The 24,329-nt window shown below is 39.7% G+C and overlaps 1 pseudogene; it reads right to left on the bottom strand.

Annotated features, from left to right (window-relative positions):
- Nucleotides 1-421: 421 nt before the first annotated feature.
- LOC134659872 (uncharacterized) lies at nt 422-22,843 on the bottom strand (annotated as a pseudogene).
- Nucleotides 22,844-24,329: the final 1,486 nt, after the last annotated feature.

The raw sequence follows: 24,329 nt of genomic DNA, 5'->3' as shown, positions 1-24,329 counted from the left end.
GCTACAACGCGATTGGTTGATGAGTTCGCATCACGCGCGCGATTGGTTGACGAGTTCGCATCACGCGCGCGATTGGTTGACGAGTTCGCATTACGCGCGCTATTGGTCGCAACTAGTCGCGTTAGACTGCACGATTGGCTGGAATTCGTGGGTAGCACCGCTGAACTAGTAGATGTTTAGTGCCCCATTAGCCCGTCCTTAGATATTATACGTCAATGTTAGAAAACGAAAAACTTGCATTGTTCAATAAGTAAAAAAGACAATACATTTTAAAAGGTTTATTACAAATAAATATTCAGCAATTACACTTCTCATTCATTGGGAAACAATTCTAGGGCACAATTTACGATATAAAATCCTTAGCAATAACACAATTATTATTACATACATAAACCTTGTTTTTAAGCTCCAAATAATCAAATTGCGCCAATATGTTTGATTTAAGAGGCTACCCCACGCCAATGACCTTCGATCTGAATCCCTTAGTTTTCTAATGTTTTTTGTAGCTTATTAATCTTAGGCCGACTTGCACCATTTACTAACCCGGGGTTAACCGGTCAAACCTGGAGTTACCATGGTTACCAGTACAATTTGACACTAGGTTAACGGTTTAACCGCTTAAACCCGGGTTAGTGGGATGGTACAAGCGGACCTTATTATATTAACAGCAACGGCTTTAACCAATATAGTATCCCATATTTACTTCAAAGTTCATTGTCTTCGAGATATTTGGCATCAAAGTTGAACAATTTTAGGCTAAAAAAACTGGTTTTCTGGCCATAACTTTTGTGTTAATTACTTTAAAATTAAAACCCTCGACACATTTTTCGAGATGTCAAAGACGAACCCAAATATGTATATTTCGTACATGTAAATTCCTTCACAGCAAACTAGATACAAAAAAAAAGTGTTTTTTTAGACAGTTTTTAAAAAATTCATAAAAAAATAAGTATTCATTTCTTTCAAAATCCGGTGGACAAAACCGGAGATAAAAGATTGAAGAACCGATAACCGTTTGTCTTATAATTCTATCTGCAGTGCAAAAAAAGGAGTTACGATTCAAAACATGTCAAAAATCGACGAAAACCTCGGGTAGCCCCTTAACTCATCTGTCGTCTTTTGAATAAGTCCCTTTTAAAACTTTTACAACACACTGAAATACCTTGAAAAATAGTCACTATTTTATAATGTTTTTGACAGCTGTCAAACTGTCATTTCTTGCCATCCCTCTCAACTTTCACCGCTGGTTTCCTGAGTCTAGTCCTCGGGTTATCCTTAAGGTCCTCTTTTGGCAATGTCCCGGGGCTGGTGGAGCGCTTGAGTCTTCGGTCTTTCAAAGACCGGATCGACCCGGTTTCCACTCTACCTCTTTTTGCCTCTAGAACGTTCTTTGCAGCCTCTGTTTTTTGTAGTTTTGGTATATTTGGCTTGGCATTTTCTTTAGAGTCGCCTTCTAGACTTAAATTCTTTGAAAGTCTTTTTATATCTTTTGGTACTTTAGTGTCATCTAAACTTACAGTCTTTGAAAGTCTTTTCGAATCTTTTGGAATTTCTTTCGATGAAAACTCTTGTTCCAAATTCTTAACAATGTTCTGTCTCAAAGATTTCTTCGCATAAGTTTTCACTGACGTTTGGGGGGTGAAAAACTGATCCGGGGTGGATTCGGAGGGGGTGAAAAATTCAACTTTCGACTTATCCGTCTGCGGAGTCATAGCTACATCGATATCTTCTTCAGAAGGTTCAGTAACTAATATATTAACTTTAGAACGGGGTCTCGGAGTTATAGTTTCAAGTACAGGTTTACTAGTTATCGGGATTGGTATTTTGAAGTTGATTTTCTTTTTAACCACAATTTGTTCTTCCGGCTCGTCGAAATTTAGAACTGGTATCTTACATTTCAAATCCGGCAATTCCTCTTTGTTAACAACAACTTTGTTAAACACGGGCGGTTTACTAACCTTCCCTTCAGGCGTTTTCAATATTTCTTTAGTAGGGGTAAGTTTAAGATTTTCCAACTCATTCTCAATATTTGTCAATCTGTCTGTCACTTTATCAGATTTTCTTAAAATCTCAGAAGCGGTCATCAAATTCATGATTTCATTCTTCGTGTAACCATCTATATCTGCCGCTTGAAGTATTTCACCGATTCTTACATATATATAATCATCAGATTTCGCATAATTTTTCTGTGAAAGCTCAAAATACGCAGCCTCAATCAAAACTTCCAACTCAACATTAAAAAGTTCCTTTTCAAAACTTTTCTCAATCATATCAACTACATACTTCTCGAATTTCTCTCTAAGCTTTCTCATGGCCGCTTTAATCTTGCTTTCGACATTACAGAAGTTTTCTAACACACCGTTGAAGTAATTCTTAGCCACATCGAATTCTTTGCTTCTATAATACACGCTGGCTTCTAAACCTAGCAATTGGGACGCCATAATAAATATACTAGGTGTCTCACACGCATAACAGTCACATTTGGTGTCATGGTCGAAAAATTCTGGTGTTTTGAAAGCGGCAACATACTCTATAGGTATTGATGGACTAGTTTGATGTTTCCTGGGTATGCGTGCGTCGCGCACGGCCTCTAGTTGGGGGGTGAGGGGGGTTTTGGGGTCGTTTTGGATCGGCTTTTGGAGGGCACACTCGTTGGATTGCAGGCCGACGATGTGTTTGAGACGCTGGTCGATTGTTGCCTGAAAATAATTTTTATAATGAGTTTTTATGGCAAGTCTGGTACGAACTTACAAATTTTGAATTAAGAATAAATTAATTAAATTTAAAAAATTTAAATGTCTATAGGAAAATGAATATGTAGTTTCTGTTAATTCTTTTTACAATTTAATTTATCCCCTAGCCGCCCAGAGGCCTATAATAAGGTCTCCTTTTGCATTCTAATTTGAATCTTTCTTTGGACAAATCAAAATTACATTTTTTTTGGCTAGTTTAAACATCTGGGCGGTTAGGGGTTAAAACTGTACTTCTCAACAATGAATCAATAATTATATCAATGGAAATTGTATTTTTATTTTATTGTAAGTTTTGACATTAAAGATTTTGAAATTGAACTGAATTACATCACACGAAAATTCTACATTTTCAAATGTATGCACTTACTCTGGCCACGTCACACCGGCTAGGATCGGTGGCGGCCATACAAAGCGCGAGTCTCGCTTGAGCGGAGGCGGAGGCGAGAGCGCAGGCGGCGGCCGCCCTCCCTCTCCGACGCAGGCGGAGCGAGCGGGACAGCGATACTGCTCGGAGGCTGGCTGAGAATATGCTCTGCTTTAAGAGGAGGGAGCGGCGCTGGCGTAGACACCAGGTGGTTTCTAAAATGAAAAAAAAAATAAAAAAAAACCGGCCAAGTGCGAGTCGGACTCGCGCACGGAGGGTTCCGCACCATCAACAAAAAATAGAGCAAAACAAGCAAAAAAACGGTCACCCATCCAAGTACTGACCCCGCCCGACGTTGCTTAACTTCGGTCAAAAATCACGTTTGTTGTATGGGAGCCCCACATAAATATTTATTTTATTCTGTTTTTAGTGTTTGTTGTTATAGCGGCAACAGAAATACATCATCTGTGAAAATTTCAACTGTCTAGCTATCACGGTTCGTGAGATACAGCCTGGTGACAGACGGACGGACGGACGGACGGACAGCGGAGTCTTAGTAATAGGGTCCCTTTGGGTACGGAACCCTAAAAATTAGAAAATATAACAAGCAACAACGGTTGCACTCCGGGAGTGCCGATAGAAGTGAAAACTCACCTCACTATATTACCGACGCCCGGTAACACGATACATACGTTTAGCGGAGGTATTCTATTTATTTATTATATATTATTATCATTCTCAAATAAGATCGCACTTTTTCATTGACATGTTTATTTACAATACTGCCACACATGACAACGTCAAATTATTTGAACATAGGTCTTGAAAAGGAGTCCGCGACATAAATGTCAAATAACATTCGAGTTTTTCTTTATTGATTTAAATGCCATCTAAATTATGAGTGGCCACCTTACGGGGCTTACGGTCACGTGATCGCCTTACGCTGTCTCGAGTTTATCATTTTTCCCCACCTAAAAAAGTGCCCAGCGCCGCTAAAGAAGTTTTCACTTCAAAAAACCGGCCAAGTGCGAGTCGGACTCGCGTTCCAAGGGTTCCGTCCATTAACACACTCATTGCCACCCAGCCAAACAAGACATCAGCGCCAAGCCACAACAATTTCGTCATATAAAGCTGTAGTACCACGATCCCGACTATCGGGTCGTCCGGCCTGGGAACGAAATCATAACATACCCGATAGTCGGGTTTTCGGCACTGAATGTGTTAGGTCCGACTCAGGCTTGACTGCACATTTCTAATAGGTTTTCCTATTATCTCTAGGTAAAGAACTATTTTGTGTATTTTTTCAAAATTTTAGACCCAGTAGTTTTGGAGATAAAGGGCGGGAATGGTCGGACAGACAGACAGACAGACGCACGAGTGATCCTATAAAGGTTCCGTTTTTTCCTTTTGAAGTACGGAACCCTAAAAATGGTAAAAAAATCACGATTATTATTAGCTGTTTTTAGTATTTGTGATTATAGTGGCAACAGAAATACATCATATGTGAAAATTTTAACTGCCTAGCTACCACGGTTCATGAGATACAGCCTGGTGACAAACATACAGACGGACGGACGAGCAGTGGAGTCTTAGTAATAGGGTCCCGTCTTTACCCTATGGGTACGGATCCCTAAAATTAACCCAATAATTATTTATCACTATAAGTACCTTATTTATAAAACAAAGTCCCCCGCCGCGTCAGTCTGTGTGTATGTTCGCGATAAACTCAAAAACTACTGAACGGATTTTCATGCAATTTTCACCTATCAATAGAGTGATTCTTGAGGAAGGTTCAGGTGTATAATTTAAGAGCCAACAGGAGTGGTCATTTCTCCATACAAACGTACTCGACTGTTTCCTCCGTGGGTTTTGAAGCTAGAGCAATGATTTTTTCACCTCAGCAGCTCGAACAAGGGTACTTTGCTACTTAAAAACAGTGAGCAAAATCGCATTTTGCTCACTGAGTGGGTCAAAATGAGCAAAATGCGATTTTGCTCACTCAGTGAGCAAAATCCGATTTTGCTCACTGTTTTTAAGTAGCAAAGTACCCTTGTTCGAGCTGCTGAGGTGAAAATTTAATTGTTGGTATATCTTAAGAAAACATGAGTGAATAGAGGTAAGTGATGAAGAAGGAATACATTTTTCGGGTTCTCTAATATGTTCTCACTGCTGAGGTGAAAAATGTTGTGTACTACACGAGATCAAAGTTATTTACATCTCGTGCGCTTTTGAGTCCCTTACTACGCTCAAGATTCTAAATTAGATTCACTCGCTACGCTCGTGAATCTATTATAGAATCTTTCGCTTGCACGGGACTCAAAATAAGCACTCGAAGAAATATCAAACTTTGATCTCTTGTTGTACAAATAACTATTTCAACATAGATTAATATTGTCAATATCTGTGTCGGACCGTTTTGCTTTTCTTGATATTTTTGTTTTTTAAGGCGCTAGAGCCCTTCAAAAATGGCCAAAATGGCCTAATTGACTATGCCGCAATGAGAGGCGTGCTATTCAAAACTGACATCAATTAGTCAAAAAAACAAAACGGTCCGACACGGATAATGTCATAATCATTTAGATTTCCAAATTTGGTTACGATAGGTTAAGTTTTGGAGGAGGAAACAGTCGAGTACGAAACCTTGATTTTTGATATTTTTACGGAGGATTTTTCGCCTTGTCCTTATCGCACTAGTTTTAGGAGCCGCTTCCGTTAGCGAGACGGGTATATTTACCTAAAATATTTAAATCTTAGCTCCTGTTGGCTCTTAAGGTTTCGTGTAACCCGAGCGAAGCCAGGGCGGGTTGCTAGTAAGATATATAACTCACCAGTGTTCCCAACAGTGAGGTAGTGCCTCTGAGCGTTGACGCTCGCACTGAGGTCTCCATACAGCGCCTGAGCGTCTAAAACACGCCCTATTGCTATAGGCATAGAGTCCATTTCGTTTACTAGGCTCGACTGAACCACACGGATCAGTTTCGCTGAGGTGGCCGCTTGTTTTGTGTTGTAGTAGAATATCTGTGGACATAGAGAAAAAAATATATAGATTGCTCACTCCATACATCAGTTTTAGTACCAAAAAGACCATTAGCATCTAGCATCGAGTAGCGGTACTATCAGTACTGCTACTTGACAATAGATGTAGCACCGACCGGAAAGTCTTATGCTGTTGAGATAAGACTTTCCGGTCGGTGCTACATCTATTGTCAAGTAGCAGTACTGACAGTTCCGCTACTCGATGCTAGATGTAGACACTGAAATTAATAGTCTAACTGATGTATGGAGTGAGCACTCTTGTCTTACTATATTTCTCTATGCTGTGGATAAAAAAATAATTTCAATAGAAAGAACTTGTCAAAAATGTCATATCATATGATACCTCGTTTTCACAAGCATTTACTTAGCTTGCATAGGGTTTGACTACTAGTCAAATCAGTTTCTTTTTTCGAAATGTCAAAACGATTTTGCTACTATGGAATTTATATGAAACACTAGCATGTGACGTCACAATCAAATTACCTACTCTTTATAGTCTTATACGGGTTTTTAAATAGAAATTGTGACTAAAAATAACTACTGTCCACGTTTCTCTGGTGCTCTATTTCATGCATGGTGTAATAGTTATTTACGATACAAGTGCGGAAAAGAGGAAATTCGAGTTGCGAATTACCTATTCGCGCGTGTATCGTACAACGTTTTACAGTACATGTGGAGCTTTAAACTTTCGACATACGCACGGAAAGTGCTATTTCCCGCACTAGTTCGGGAAAGTAGCACCATATATATACTGTAAAATAATTTATTTTAAATACAGTCAAATACCCTAGATTATAATATTTAAAACTTTCGCGTTTTGAACACATATTAACTCACATTTATAGACGGGTCTAACGCGAAATTTATTCAATTACCTTTATTTACCGACGTTTCGACACAGGTCTCACTGGTCGTGGTCGCGGCTAACTGACGTCCCAGCAAAATGTCAAAACAGAGATTTGTGCAACTACCCGACGAAAAGTGTATGAAAAAGTTTGGGGTAGACATCACATTTTCAAACCACCCACTACACATAATGTTTTTCATACACTTTTCGTCGGGTAGTTGCACAAATCTCTGTTTTGACATTTTGCTGGGACATCAGTTGGCCGCGACCACGACCAGTGAGACCTGTGTCGAAACGTCGGTAAATAAAGGTAATTGAATAAATTTCGCGTAAGACCCGTCTATAAATGTGAGTAAATACCCTAATTGTACAAAGTTTCAGAGCAATCTAACTAGACTTTTTAAAATGAGAGCGTAACTAGGTTTGTATGGAGAACCGAGCTTAAATTGATCTATATCTGAATCCCTAAAGTCTTTTCTCCTATCTTTGCATTCCCTAATATTGTTTGTCATAATGATCAGTTGTCCTAGTCCTAACACTAAAAGCCCTAATTGTGGTTTCCCTATTTATTGATTACTTATCCTACTGTTATTAAGCATATTTTCTTTTTTGCGAGGGTCGCAGTTCTAACCCTAACTTAACCCACTTTTGTGGCAGCAAGTTCTAAAACGTAACCATTTTTCAGAACCTTACATTAAGGAAAATAATCATTATGACAATTGATCGTTAGGGCATGTGCCCATTAGGACAAACCATAAGATAAAGATAAGATAAGATAAGATAAAGGGATTGAGAATGACACCCAGCTTAAATGGTACTTACAGCAGCATCGCATAAGAAGACTAGCGCCGCCTCCCTGGTTCTCTCGTCCTTCATCATGCGACCGGCCCATTCGGCAGACAAAGACAGTATGCGACGTAGATGCTCGCTCGGTTTGTATGCACGTGACAGTATTACCCCAGCCGCTTCTAGGTAGGCAGGTCTGAAAAAAACAACATAGTTTTTAGGGTTCCGTACCCAAAGGGTAAAAACGGGACCCTATTACTGAGACTCCCCTGTCCGTCCGTCCGTCCGTCTGTCACCAGGCTGTATCTCACGAACCGTGATAGCTAGACCGTTGCAATTTTCACAGATGATGTATTTCTGTTGCCGCTATAACAACAAATACTAAAAACAGAATAAAATAAAGATTTAAGTGGGGCTCCCATACAAAAAACTTGATTTTTGACCGAAGTTAAGCAACGTCGGGCGGGGTCAGTACTTGGATGGGTGACCGTTTTTTTGCTTGTTTTGCTCAATTTTTTGTTGATGGTGCGCGAGTCCAACTCGCACTTGGCCGGTTTTTTAACTTTTCAGGGACCGTGCTTACCCAATAAAATCTATATACACCGTGTTTTTATTGAATTCCGTTAACTTCGGGGTATGGTTAAGTCACTGACAATCCAACCTCTAGACTGAGCTTAGGCCAATTCTTTCATGAAACCGATGCTGCCAAAAATACGGGGGTGCGGGGGGACGAGGTGAGCGAATCCCGTGCCGTGATTGGTCCGTTCAAAGACACGGACCAATCACGGCACGGGATTGACTCGAAGATGGAGTAACGCTACCGTATGTGTGGCAGAGGGGGTAGCGCGACTATGCTATGTCTAGAGGTTGGATTGTCTGTGCATTTAAGACATTGATATAGAATAAAGAACTGGATACCCAATCAGCCGCAAAAAATGGCCCCACAAAAGTAACGTTGAAACAGATCACGCGTTACTTTTTCGTTTAGTCTTGTTTGAAACGCTCAAATGTGAAGTTGTCAACAATTACGAAATGTGCCGTTATAAAATATGTAAAAATAACAATGATAAAACAAGGAAAAAGGATGGAATGTATTTCTTTCGGTTAGTTTTTTGGATAGCATTACATAATTTATGTAATCTGGTGGTAATTTTATGGTTTTGAATAAATTAATTTGTTAGTACCAAAGAAGGGATGTCAAGGAACAAAAATCTAATGAGTCGATGTGAGGTCAATATTTATTTTTATTTTTATATGGAATTCGTAAGGAATAATATTATGTTTAAATTCAAGATTTCCAAGAAAACCTATGCGACGTGCAAAGTGGACTGCTATTTAATTATAGCAAGAGATAGGGGTGATGCAGTTTTAAACAAAGCAAAACGGCACTTGTGTGATCGGCCCATTTCCCTGTTTCCGACAACCAATAAGGGCTTATATCGACTAACTGTAAATGCTAAACCTGTCTGAACACAGTGACAACCACAGGATTTTTTTGGGTTATTTCCACCAACTCGCTTTGGTGGTAACTAGTGGGAATTATTTTTCCCAGTAGTTACCAGTGGTAAAAGGTGGGAAAAAAATCCTAGTAGTTACCACTGATATCAACTTGGTGGTAACTAGTGGGAACAACCCGATTTTTTTTATAAAGTATGGACTTGGAATTGGAATCCAATCAGTACCTAAATGTCCCCGTGCACCCGTGCGATGAGTAAATGTAGATCTAAAATACACAGTTATTTTATTTAATAAGTTGAATTTATTTCAAGGAAATTAGTATTTAAAGACGTATACTTACTTATTAAAAATTTAATTTGTTTGAATTTGAACCACGAATTAATTTTATTTAAACTCCCGATTAAATTAAATTTGTTTTATTTATTACTTCAATTGGTTTTTCTGTACAGTAATACCTATTCAAGTGTACCAAAGTGACTCCATTCGTTCATTATTCTCGTTTGACGTTGCTTGACGTAAATACGTTACGTTTAGTGCCATCGGACTAAATTTTTTAACAGTGTTGGTACTTATGTATGCAAATTTGACACTTAATGCTTACGACATTAAGCTCTTTTCTGTACGAAACATTTATCTTGACTCAAAATTTACGTAAGCGTTTTTATCATCAATGCAAATGGTGCGAAACGTCATTGGGATCCACATTTCTTGACGTTTTTGTTCTGCTTTGTGTGTCTATTTCTTTTATATTAAGTCAGTGATTTAAGAGAACTAAATGGCATAGTGAATTTTCAAAAAAAGAAAATTTTTTTGTTTAACTCAACCAAACAATTGAAATCTGTGACATATCAATGTCATTTCGAACATCGATCGACCGAGATTGTACTTAAGTATAGTAGCAAATGTATGAACTCATTCTAAACACTAATCAATATGTAAACCGGCCCTAAGGTAAGTGTACAAGCTTGTAGAGGCCTTATAGGAAAAAAATAAATTATTGATTATCTCCGAAATGGAGTTAATTAGAATATCGGTGTCTTTGAGAAAGTTACTTGATTTAAGCTCAGGAATGCACCCTCGAAATTAACGGAAATCAAAAAAACACGGTGTATATAAACGTGAAAGACCTGACTGACTGACTTAAATCAGCGCACAGCCCAAATCGCTGGGACTAGAAAGTCCAAATTTGGCAAGTAGGTTCCTTATAAGGTCTAGGGGTCCACTAAGAAAGGATTTTTCAAAATTCATCCCCTAAAGGGGTGAAAATTAAAAAACTCTCCTGCGCGTGTGAAGCCGCGGGCAAAAGCTAGTACATTATAAAATAAATTGCCCGCGACTACGTCTGCGTGGAATTATAACATTAATTTGAATTTGATTTAGTTTGATTTTGATATCTTACAGGTCATATTTTTTTCGGGTTGGTGTGGTGAACAATTTCGTGTTTCAATCAGGGGCAAACTTTGTTTAACCCACGTGCTTTGAAACCCTCGCAACGCTCAAGATTCCATTTTGAAATATTTCGCTTGCTCGGATATCAATATTAGCACGAGCGGTTAAGTAACAACTTCGCCCCCTTGTAAAACGAATAACTATTAAATACAGTCAAATACCCAATACTAACCTGTCTTGACTCGCAATGCTACATACACGCTCCGTACGTGCAACAGTTGCTGTAACACAGCGCGTAACACGATACAATACACAATACTAACCTGTCTTGAAGATGCTGGCTAACTCGCAGTGATACATGGGCCAGCTGCAACGCGTATAGTTTGTAGCTTTCTAGTAGACCCCGAAGGCTTATCCTATTGTCTATTGTTCAGTAAAACCGCACGTGCTACTTACCTGCAAAAAAGGGTCCTAATTATTCTATTTGGCACCAGCACGGCTAGCACATGATTACCCGCGGGATAGCTCGCGCCGCGAGAGACGGCAGTCGCCCGTCACAAATTTCTATCTCTATCTGTCAATTCCTCGATTTTGGCAGCATGAGTTCGCACATCGAGAAAAGAGTTCCACGAGAGAGAGCCATCCCGCGCGCGACTTAGCCAATGTGGCCATTTATACATGGAACAAACTTTTCATTCGTGGCAACACTGAATCGGTAAAATAATAATCGGATAAGTAATGAATAGTCAGCCTTAGAAACGGAGCGTCCCTAGTCACGATAACTTTGTCTCTTTCTCGCAGTATGAAGAATAAGAAATAGCAAATATTATTTTTAAGTCGAAAATGTCAGTGTCAATACTGTCAATCAAAATTTGATTCGCTTTGTCGTTACAAATTGGAATATATTATTATAATTATCTAAAGATTACCTACCTAATCATTAAAATACAACTCCTTACGAATAATTGGCGTTTTGTTAAAAGTTTTGGCTAACAAAATACCATCTTTACGAAGAAGTCAAGTTGTAAGTACGTAAACAATTCAATCTTCATAAAACTCTTTTCCGTTGTCTTTTGCAAAAAAATTACATTCCTTTTAAATCTTATTTACAGACTAAATATCTTATGCTAATCCCCGACATATCTCCCTTATGGCTGGCTAGCCGCTGCATTGCTGGCTTCGAAGATAGATTGAATGACAATCATGCACAAGCCTGTCATCAAACACGGAGGTATTCCCTACACCTAAGCATGCTGCTGCTAACCGCAGCCCTCCTGCCATCACGGAGGACATAGAAGGGCTCAAGTTGGGAGCCTACTCCGTGCAAGGACAGTTGAGTGTTGATAACACTTCTCAAATAATGTGACTTTTAAATAAATACTACCAAAAACTTTAAATGATTTTATTTACTTTGACCTTTTTGAGATAGGTACTCAGATTTAAGTACGATTCGTCGGAGTCGGAGCGCATTTCACATTTGTATGCCCAAAGCCGGTCGGCTGCTTGCGGATCGGATGGCTCCGGACGGATTCTATCGCTTCTGCCACACATTATGTAAATAGGTACACTGAAAAAGCACTCCGGCGCGGCCCAACTCCAGCCGGTCGGTGGGAATCGTAACTTAAGGATTAGGCTAGTACCAACTCGTACACTACAAAGTAAGTATTACGGCTGTGGTCTTCTGTGAGGTGGAGGTTGAGTTGAGCTGCCAGATTCATTATTTTCATTTTTTGTGGAATGATGTTTCACAAAATTTCGTCTAAATCGGTTCGGCGGATTAAGCGTGAAGAGGTATAGTCAGCAGCAATAGTTGCTAAGCGGGCGAGGTGTTCAAAATTACCTTGACGCGCTCTTATTCTCTTAACAATAAAGTCGCGTCAAGATCATTTTGAACACCTCGCCCGCTTAGCAACTATTGCTGCTGACTGTACATAGGTACAGATTTACTTTTGCATTTACTTATTATAAGTGAGGTTGATCGCAATATTCAGGTCGGGATTGTGTTGTTTATATCCCACAATGAATGGAAACACCTAAGGAGCAACATAATATAGGTTGTCAACAATAATTGCATGTAAAAATACGCGTGTAAATATAACGGGTTAGCACTGATTGATAGCACGTAATTGTTTCCCGGATTAGCAATGTAATATTTTTGTATCAATTATTTATGTTTCTATTAATTATCCCCCAGTCAATTCGCCACCAAAGGTTTGCTTTGTTGATGTGGTCGTGATCGTACAATCTTAGGCTTAGATTTTTTTCTGTCGGATTTTCGTTTAACTTAAGAGAACAAACAAGTCATTGTGAAAAAATATAACAATTTTGATATTAATGGCATGATCATGAAACTCAAGATTCAAATTATACTTAAACAAAAAAGTGTTGTAGTATGAAATAAATATAAAACATGGAAAATTATCTTTCTTTTAGAACAAAAATCAACAAAACTTCGACCAAATGCGCTTGTCGCCAAACTCAGTACCGGGAGCAAACCCTAGTCGCGACCCTCTAGCCCCGAAGACAATTTCTCTGATTTTGACGTTCAAACGCGGGACATTTTGTCTCCCATAGTACACTCGTGCTACGATTTTCGAGAGTATCCCGCGTGGAACTGTCAAACGACAAAATTATGTCGCTTTGACATTTGTCCGCGAGACAGCGGGTTGTCGCGCGGCTCTTATGCTACCGATTCGCGAGAGAGCTCTATGTCGCGGCATTTTCTCGCCTGTCGACTGTCGCGCCCATCATGTGCTAGCCGTGCTGAGCGCGGGCTAGTCTAACGCCCAAAAAACCAGTGTAGGTGCGCTCTCCGATAACGCGCCTTTGTTACATCTCGATGACACATTTTAGACTGGTTCTGTAGCGTTCGACTCGCCGGCACTCAGTAACCGAAGTACCGATTTTTTATGCAGGTGGTTGTGGCACGTGGCACGAGCGGTTTCACTTAACAATAGACAATAGGATTAGCCTTCGGGGTCTATTAGAAAGCTACAAACTATACACGCTCCGTACGTGCAACAGTTGCTGTAACACGATACAATACCCAATACTAACCTGTCTTGAAGATGCTGGCTAACTCGCAGTGATACATGGGCCAGCTGCAACGCGTACACGCTCCGTACGTGCAACAGTTGCTGTAACACGACGCGTAACACGATACAATACACAATACTAACCTGTCTTGAAGATGCTGGCTAACTCGCAGTGATACATGGGCCAGCTGCAACGCGTACACGCTCCGTACGTGTAACAGTTGCTGTAACACGACGCGTAACACGATACAATACACAACACTAACCTGTCTTGAAGATGCTGGCTGACTCGCAGTGATACATGGGCCAGCTGCAACGCGTACACGCTCCGTACGTGCAACAGTTGCTGTAACACGACGCGTAACACGATACAATACACAATACTAACCTGTCTTGACTCGCAATGCTACATACACGCTCCGTACGTGCAACAGTTGCTGTAACACGACGCGTAACACGATACAATACACAATACTAACCTGTCTTGAAGATGCTGGCTAACTCGCAGTGATACATGGGCCAGCTGCAACGCGTACACGCTCCGTACGTGCAACAGTTGCTGTAACACGACGCGTAACACGATACAATACACAATACTAACCTGTCTTGACTCGCAATGCTACATACACGCTCCGTACGTGCAACAGTTGCTGTAACACGACGCGTAACACGATACAATACACAATACTAACCTGTCTTGAAGATGCTGGCTAACTCGCAGTGATACATGAGCCAGCTGCAACGCGTACACGCTCCGTACGTGCAACAGTTGCTGTAACACGACGCGTAACACGAGCAGAGGCGATAATAGAAACTCTGGCGGTACTGAAATAAACGTATAATCATATATCAATACATATTATAAAACAAAGTCCCCTGCCGCGTCTGTCTGTCTGTATGTTCGCGATAAACTCAAAAACTACTGTACGGATTTTCATGCGGTTTTCACCTCTTAATAGGGTGATTCTTGAGGAAGGTTTTGGTGTATAATTTGTAAAGGTTTTGTGGAAATACCCGTGCGAAGCCGGGGCGGGACGCTAGTTATTAAATATTTTATTACATACATTATTTATATTATTTTATAAACTAGTATGCACCAAAGTATGTATAAAAACCGGCCAAGTGCGAGTCGGACTCGCGTTCCAAGGGTTCCGTACAAAGTACGACTCACGGTTGACTGCACATTTCTAGTAGGTTTTTCTGTCATCTATAGGTAAAGAATTATTATGTGTATTTTTTTTTTTTAATTTTAGACCCAGTAGTTTCGGAGATAAAGAACCGGGGCCCGGTCGGACAGACAGCCAGACGCACGAGTGATCCTATAAGGGTTCCGTATTTTCCTTTTGAGGTACGGAATCCTAAAAACTCACAGAATTTATTCTAATTAAGTAAAGTAATTTTAGTACTTTTGTGCAAAAATGATAAAACAATGAGGTTGGCAATTGTGAAAGGTTTGCATAGATGGCGCCATCATAGATTTGGCTTAAAGGACTGGCATCCACGGCATTAAAAAAAAACAAAAATTTGACACAGTTCTAGGTATTGACAGGGCAGGCTATGACGGCGCCATCTGCTGAATAACTTCGACCGGCCAACCCCATTTCAAATGTAAATTTTTTGGTATGGTGGGCCTTAGTGTGAGGCCTGAGTGGACGCATATCCTATACCACAAAACAGATACAGTGCAGAAATCAATGTACATACAAAGTGCGCTCGAGCAACGCACACATAGACACTGCTCACAGACACGATATCTCGGACCGGTTGGGACCAGTGCGAGCGCGAGTGTCAACCGCTTGAGACACGCGTCTGTGAACTTTTTTGTGCAATAATGGAGAAACAAAAATTTTTTTATTATAACTGTTCAGTGAACGGTTGTTTAAATTCAACATTAAACGGTGAATTGTCGTTTTTTAAACTACCAGTGGTTTCAGAGAGGTAAGTACGTATCTGCTTGTATTTCGATGGTTCGTTTTAACGTTAAACAGAACAGTTAGGTAGGTAGGTAAGCACCCCGCCCCGGCCACTACTAGATACGAGTGCCACTACCACGATAGTTTTTTGTGCATTAATCATAGTTGACAACCCTAGAGCGACCGCCGAGCGTAGGTATGAAAAGTGAAGTACATACATGTGATTGACTTCTGTACTGTATCATAGAGAAAAAAATACATAGAGTGCTCACTCCATACATCAGTTTTAGTACGATAAAGACTATTAGCATCTAGCATCGAGTAGCGGAACTATCAGTACTGCTACTTGACAATAGATGTAGCACCGACCAGAAAGTCTTATGCTGTTGAGATAAGACTTTCCGGTCGGTGCTACATCTATTGTCAAGTAGCAGTACTGATAGTTCCGCTACTCGATGCTAGATGTAGACACTGAAATTAATAGTCTGAACTGATGTATGGAGTGAGCACTCTATGTATTTTTTACTCTATGACTGTATCTATTTTGTGCCTACGCTTGCATTTGTTTAACATGCACGCCGCACGCCCCGCCCCGCTGCACGCACAACAAGAGCGTCCACTCAGGCCTTACACTAAGGGCCACTTGCACCATCCCACTAACCCGGGGTTAACCGGTTGAACCTGGAGTTACCATGGTTACCAGTACAATTTGACACTAGGTAAACGCTTTAAACACAAAAATAATACTTCTTTTTATAACCCAATTGTTAGAATGTGTCGTCAGTACAATGATTTAGCATCACAACATAGAGACATCGACATTTTCAACTCACGGCTAGCGGTTTTCAAGAGGCAAGTCGTTAAGGTTCTTGGCCACCACACTACACAACAACAATAGTAAGCAATTTAACATGTTAAGATCATTTATGTAATTTAATAATTAAGTCGGTTTAAAGATATTTTTATTTCTCAAAAAGAATAACAGCAGTAGTTAAGTAGTAGTGTTTTTTTTTATAATTTTAGGATAGTTTTTGCTCGTTATTATTTATTGTTCTTGCTGTGCTCACTTATTTTGGGTGGCATTTCTATACAAAGCCTACCACTTTTATTGTATTCATGTATTGAATGTCGTCTGTAAAGTGTGCCTTATAAATAAAATAAAATAAACGCTTAACCCCGGGTTAATGGGATGGTGCAAGTGAGCCTTAGGAGGATAGGGCGCCATCTTACCGTCGTCCAGACGCGAAAGGACCTCAGTCCATAGCTTCACTCCTCGCAGAGCGGGTTTTAGGGCCTCATGCTCCTGTTTCAGGGTCCGGCAGCATGGCACCAAGTCGGGGTCTATGCTCTAAACAAAAATAAAAGGATAACTTTTATATACACAGATAAAACGTTTAAAATATATATACAAGCCTCCTAGCCTAGACATAGAGAAATAAGTAAGCATAGAGTGCTAACTCCATACATCAGTTTTCTTATCAAAACGCTTATAAATTTCGTAGTCGCCTTCTACGCCTTCTAAAACAGATTTGTAACTTTCATCTTAGTGTCCGTGAGATGCTTTCAAGTATAAACGACAAGATATAAAAACCGGACAAGTGCGAGTCGAAATCGCCCACTGAGGGTTCCGTACTTTTTAGTATTTGTTGTTATAGCGGCAACAGAAATACATCATCTGGGAAAATTTCAACTGTCTAGCTATCACGGTTCATGAGATACAGCCTGGTGCAGACAGACAGACGGACGGACAGACAGACGGACGGACAGACAGACGGACGGACAGACAGACAGACGAGGAGTCTCAGTAATAGGGTCCCGTTTTTACCCTTTGGGTACGGAACCCTAAAAACTGCTTGTTCTTTTTGTCTAATATAGCCGAGAAGACTTAAACCATAGAGAAAAAAATACATAGAGTGCTCACTCCATACATCAGTTCAGACTATTAATTTCAGTGTCTACATCTAGCATCGAGTAGCGGAACTATCAGTACTGCTACTTGACAATAGATGTAGCACCGACCGGAAAGTCTTATCTCAACAGCATAAGACTTTCCGGTCGGTGCTACATCTATTGTCAAGTAGCAGTACTGATAGTTCCACTACTCGATGCTAGATGCTAATAGTCTTCTTGGTACTAAAACTGATGTATGGAGTGAGCAATCTATGTATTTTTTTCTCTATGCCTAGACTTAACCTCCTAAGGCCCAGCCATACAAATGAAAAACCCAAAATTTTCCACTGAAACCTACAGAGAATAGAGTTCATTTTTATTTGTTTGAAAATTAAACGAAACAAATGAAATGCAACTCTGTTCCAATTGAATATGGTTTAAATTTCATCGAACTGAAGAAGTACTATAGGTAGGACCTTGGGCCTTAGGAGGATTGAGAAATAAGTAAGCATAGAGTGAATCTTAGTGTGCGTGAGATGCCGTCGAGTATAGACTAGTTATAAAAACCGGCCAAGTGCGAGTCAGACTCGCGCACGGATAGTTCCGTACCATTACGCAAAAAACGGCAATAAAGTAACGTTTGTTGTATGGGAGCCCCACTGAAATATTGTTTCTCTTTTAATATTTGTTGTTATAGCGGCAACAGAAATACATCATCTGTGAAAATATCAACTGTCTAGCTATCACGGTTCACATATATCTAGCCTGGCGACAGACAGACGGACAGAGGAGTCTTATTAATAGGGTCCCGTTTTTACCCTTTGGGTACGGAACCCTAAAAACTGCTTGTTCTTTTTGTCTAATATAGCCGAGAAGACTTAAACTCACCTGATCTTTAATTTTCCATTCATATTTCACACCTGCGTCAGCCAAATCCATCTCCGCCTTCAAAAACAGCAACGTAGCCTCTATGACTTTCATTTTGACGTCTGCCGCGGGCGCCATTTTGTCGAGTGTGGACGACAAGATGGCCGCCACGTGCGCGCTGTGGATTGTGCGGACGGCGGTCGGCGTGTGGATAATGACGGAGTAGAGGGTGTCTAGGGAGGGGGGTTGTGCTGAAAAAAAAAAACAAAAATTGCTATTGTAATATGTATGAGGTTGTTATGACATAAGGGTCAATCAACTATTTATTGTTGTTATTCTGTCCCATCAGCGAGGAGACAATAGTAGCATAGATTGTTAGAAGAACTGCTGTACCATGTTCTACTAACATGCTCAGTAGACGTCCCATTATGGAAAGGCCTTATAACTACCATAAAATGCAAGTTTGGTTCATTTAAATACGAAAAACTTAGAATTTTAAGAGTGACTCAGGAGACCGTAACCATGGCAACGTGTGACAAGAAAAAGTTGATTAACCCATAATTGGGGTTAACGCCATCTAGCGTTAGCGTTAATTACTTGGAACCCGTAAGCACATCACTGTTAGTACTCGAGTTATATTAATACCAGTTAGAGCGAAACTCACTAGATGGCATTTAAATCAATAAAGAAAAACTCAATGACATTACATGTAACAGTTTTTCATGTAATGTCATTGAGTTTTTCTTTATTGAAAAGGCCATCTAAATCTTACGGTCACGTGATCGTCTTACGCTGTCTCGAGTTCCCCACCTCAAAAAGTGCACAGCGCCGCTAAAGAAGTTTTCACTTAAAAAAAATTGCTATTGTAATATGTATGAGGTTATGATATAAAATAAAACCATTTAAGTCGGTTAAAACAGGGGCCGAAATAGCTTAACCTTTACATAGTCGACCATACAGGGTGTGTAGTAACACTAGTAACATGACTCACCGCACATCCAAGGATACCGCTTGCCGGAAGAGAGGTAATGTAGCGCTCGCCACACGCCGGCCACTGGCGACAGGACGGCCACAGACCATACAGGGTGACTAGTAACATGACTCACCGCACATCCAAGGATACCGCTTGCCGGAAGAGAAGTAATGTAGCGCTCGCCACACGCCGGCCACTGGCGACAGGACGGCCACAGACCATACAGGGTGACTAGTAACATGACTCACCGCACATCCAAGGATATCGCTTGCCTGAAGAGAGGTAATGTAGCGCACGCCACACGCCAGCCACAGGCGACAGAGACGGCCACAGACGACCATACAGGGTGAATTCGTGGTGGAGCAATGTGCTGAAATACAGTAAATATGTAGGATTCATAAGGTAATAAAAAGGTTCGTTGAAGGTAAATATTGGGAGGAATGTAGGCCTTTGGGAAGAAATTCAAGTGTGAAGACTCTCTGAAACCTGAAGCACAGAATAAATAATAGTAGTACGCGTCTATTACGACAGATATGACCGCTAGGTGGCGCAAGCGCGAGCAGGCGTCCGTTCCGTAACGGTGCGCGGCAACTACTATGGCTAGACACCAAAATTGGTGTGGCGCCGCATGTACGAAATCGCGGAGTGAGCCGTGCCTGCCTGAAGGTAGCTAGAGACAGTAAATAAATAACCTCATTAGGGTGTTACCACACCAAATCACCAAACGATCGATGGCATACCGATTTTTTTTAACGAAAAGTTTATATACAACTAATAACTTACTTGAACTCTAAATTACCGAAGAACGGCTTCAAATTCCCATACAATTTCCTCTCAACGGCCACATTGCAAGCGTCCAGCACCGTCATCATCTGCAACTCTTCATCGTCACAGCCTTTAAGAGCTTTAGCCTTCACATCCATGACTAAACCCATGTATTTCTCCGAGCTAAGCCCGTCTGGCTGAGCGAAGACCAAGCTCAAAAACCCGTCTAAAAGCGCCTCCTCATACATTCTACAGTCTAACTCGCATATACTCTTGTTGTATAACGCTCTGCTTATATTTTTCAAGTCCTGAGCCGACTTAAAATGTAGGAATTCATGCGTTAAGTATAAGTCGAAGAGTTGTATCGCTGAGTTATAATTCTCTGCCTTATTTAAAAGTATAGCGGTGTTGTGTATGTCCGTTTGTAACTTCCGGAGGCACTTTTCGTGGTTTGAGCAACCTAGACGGCATAGATCGGTTAGAATCCTGTGTTGCTTTTTTATAATCATGAGATATGGTTGTAAAATCATATTTATATCCAATTTTGAGTTCAGACAGGCGGAAACGAAGTTTTTAGCCAAAAACGATAGACGCAAAGCGTCATGTAAACCCGATTTAATCTTACAATTATCGCATTTCAACAACTGTTCAGTATCTTTTAACTTGTCAAGTAAAAGAATGATCAGTTTAAGGCAGGTTTCTTGAGTATCTTCCGTCAATGTTAACTTTGGCAAATTATATTCAATAAACACTCTTAATAATTGATTTATGTATGGATAAGTTGATCTCATAGCTTTTAAATATCCCAATTTCTCTGTAGTTTCACATGATATTATCAAACTGTTTAACACAGTCTCATTGATGCTGAGATTATCATGATCAGTCAATATACAGCAGAAAGAGTTTAAGTAGAATGTCTGTAGACAGTGGAATAGCTCCGGGGAATGTCCGATGAAGGGTATACAGCTGCGAACCGCTGCAGTCAATACGGAATCTTGAAAGTTCAATTTCGTTGCATTCTCCGCTATAACATAGAAGCAATCGCTGAATTTCACATATAGCTCCAGCATTTCTTTCTCCGTTAACTTCTTAAACGATTTCACATCTTTTTTTAACGACAAACTGTCAAATATCATTCCGAAACTCTTGTTCAGCTCCTTAGCATGTTCCGTATTGTAAAGAAAATGTAGTTTCTTTAATAGGAACACTAGTATAGTATTACAGAATTGTACGCTGTCATACATGAATATAACTTTCTGTATGTCTTCGATAAGTTTTGGTAAGAGTTTGATGATGGCTCGGCGTCCGGTCTTGAACTTTTCGATGAACATGAGTCGGTCGGCGAGGAGGTTCCAGTACGTCTTGCAGTATTCGGAGAGCAGGTTGTCCTGTCCGTATTCAAATGGCATGTAGGACAGTTTGAGAACCAGTTCCGGTGGTGGCTGAGATGGCTGGAATTTAATATCATTAGTGCAACAACTAGGGAACAAATAAGTTTTATGAAAATATTTTGATTTGCGTTTTTAAGTGGACTTGGTCACTTGTTCTTTAGTGTATGATATCTTTTTGAGTTTATAATTAGTGTAACATTTGTGGAAAAAAAAAACAGGATTTTTATCATTCTAAATATTGCTCACCTGTCTCACAATAAACTTGTGTATGTGATACACACAAGCCAGAACCTTCACTCGCTCTGGCTTCTCCAGGCCTCTCGTCTGCCGCACACAGTCTATGGACAGGCTCAGCAACGCTTTGGTGTCTACCTTGTCGCGCCATGATGGGACCTTGTCAATATTTCTGTAGTTATAAAAATAATTATAATTTGCAATACACTTAATGGGGTTGGCAACTGTCAAAGGTTTGAATAGGTGGCGCCATCATAGCTTGCCCCTTTTTCTATGAGATTTGGCTTAAAGGCAAGCATCCAGGGCATTAAAAAATCAAAAAATTTACACAATTCTAGGGATTGACAGGGCAAGCTATGATGGCGCCATCTGCTAAATACTTCGACCGGCCAACCCCATTATGCTAACAAACTTTATCCTCCTGAGTCCTAATGGCCCTTATGCCCCTTATCCCAGGCCTTTACCCAAAATTCAATGTGAATTTTATTAAATAAGACACGTTTCCAAATTCAAAAACAAAACTAAAGGCTTCGTCACACAGGCGCGTTTTCCGGGCGCGGCGTGAGCGGGGCGCGCCACTTTTACATATAAAATCGCCCCGCTCACGCCGCGCCCGGAAAACGCGCCTGTGTGACCAAGCCTTAAAGCTTCTGGGACTTAGGCCTTAGGAAATTGTCCTTCAAACAAAAGTAGGTGAAATTTATGTTAAATGTATAAATTATAATGCCCCAATGTGAGTACATAATATATATGTAGTATATAATTAAGTTTTATCCTTCAAATCGACCAACGATGCTTGGTGCAATACCACGAGTCAAACTTACTTTCAAATGCATAAATTTGATAGAAATACATGAATATTAGATTAATAAGAGTATATACATACCTGCAAAGTATACACAGAACGTTTAGAGAGAACCCTCCCTTGTCTTTTGATGGTAATTTCTCTAAAAGTTCCTTGTAATCTGCGTGAACTTTGTCCAAGTCATGAAGATCGTTGGCCGACCCATCAGCCTTCAATTTAGCAATGAAATCGTTCGCTTCCATTTTAGAATATTTAGTCTTTCACATAACTCTCTTGTCAATACATTAAAACACTTCAAATAACACAAAACAATTACATTTGTAGCGCTTCGCTTCAATTCACCATTCGGCCGTTATTTTTCGTACTTGAATTAAATGTCAAATCTAGATTGTTTCCGTTGTCAATATATTTTTAAGTTACCTTGAATCGAACCAATCACAACCAAATCACAACTCAGGATTTGTTCTTTTGAGACAATTTTACGATAATTGAAAACAATTCCCTGTTAACGTTCCGTTGCACGCAAGAAAGAGAAAGGGGCTGTTTCATAGATGTATTTTAATTTTATTTATAGTGTGTTAAAGGTCTGTTTGATTTCAAACATAGACAGAGACAAACTATCTTTGTCTTACACTAGTACTAGCACCCAAAAGAAAAGGATGAGTATAGTTTTTTTCGTTCCTATTTACTGACAAGATTTGGTTGACCCAGTATAGCTTTTAAAGTCCGTCAACCAAATCTTGTCAGTAGTAAAAGGCGGCAAATTTGAAAAATCGCGGGTTAGCAACACTGTGTTCAAATAAAGTCCGTCAACCAAATCTTGTCAGTAGTAAAAGGCGGCAAATTTGAAAAATCGCGGGTTAGCAACACTGTGTTCGAATAATTCCAAAATGCGTGTCATCTGTGTTTTATCTGTGGAATGTGGATCGTGAAATTCGTGAACGACAGCCGTCACCTTATTTGTTTTCATTTGGTTTTCATTCTGAATCGTTTCTGTTTCAAGAGATATTTCTGCTGTCACCATTAAATACCAATACATTAAATGAGAATAAGCAAAGCTAAGGGGCCTACAATGTACAATCATGCTCGTTGATGGTAAACATTACTAAAAATTGAGGTTATGACAAGTACATGGAAGAACTCTTTCGAACTTTTAAGATTATGTTCAGTTTTTTTGTTTTAGGGTTAAAAGGCATAAATAAAATTAAAACGTATGCCTAAATCTATCCAACAAGACCATAAATTGTGTCCTGGAAACCGTCCATAGGCCCACATGTCTAATATTTTCAGCAATCAGTTGTGACTATTTACAAAGATGCAATAGAATACTACAGAGTATTATGCTTGGTTGAAGTGACCCGGTAACATTGGTAACTTCATTATATTTTTTCAAATAATGACCTGAATTATAGTGTAAGCTAAAGTGACCCTTATCTTATTTACCTTTAAATTAAATAAACACCCAAATATCAGTTGTTTTATTTTCAATATGTAATCCTATTTTACAATATATACCAATCAAAAAAATTACACAGGTATGTCATATTCATCCAGAAGAGTACACTAATTTACATTAACAAGTGGCATATTATATTGTAAATAACAAATATATGCACTATCTAATTATCTGCATTTTGATATGATTTTATTTTAGTAAACTTAGAAGACATAGATAGGGAACAAAGAGAATATAAGCACTACAATATAAGTTGTTTTTGATATCTTCAAATTTGTTCATCATTTTGATTAACATTGTTTTAACATCGCTTTTAAATTGTCCGTCCGTTTCAATTTTTTTCAATAAACCGCGAGTGACAATTTGA

Source organism: Cydia amplana, chromosome 25 (assembly GCF_948474715.1).
Source record: "Cydia amplana chromosome 25, ilCydAmpl1.1, whole genome shotgun sequence".
In the NCBI taxonomy this organism is placed as follows: domain Eukaryota; kingdom Metazoa; phylum Arthropoda; class Insecta; order Lepidoptera; family Tortricidae; genus Cydia; species Cydia amplana.
This window is presented reverse-complemented; position numbering and strand designations above follow the sequence as displayed.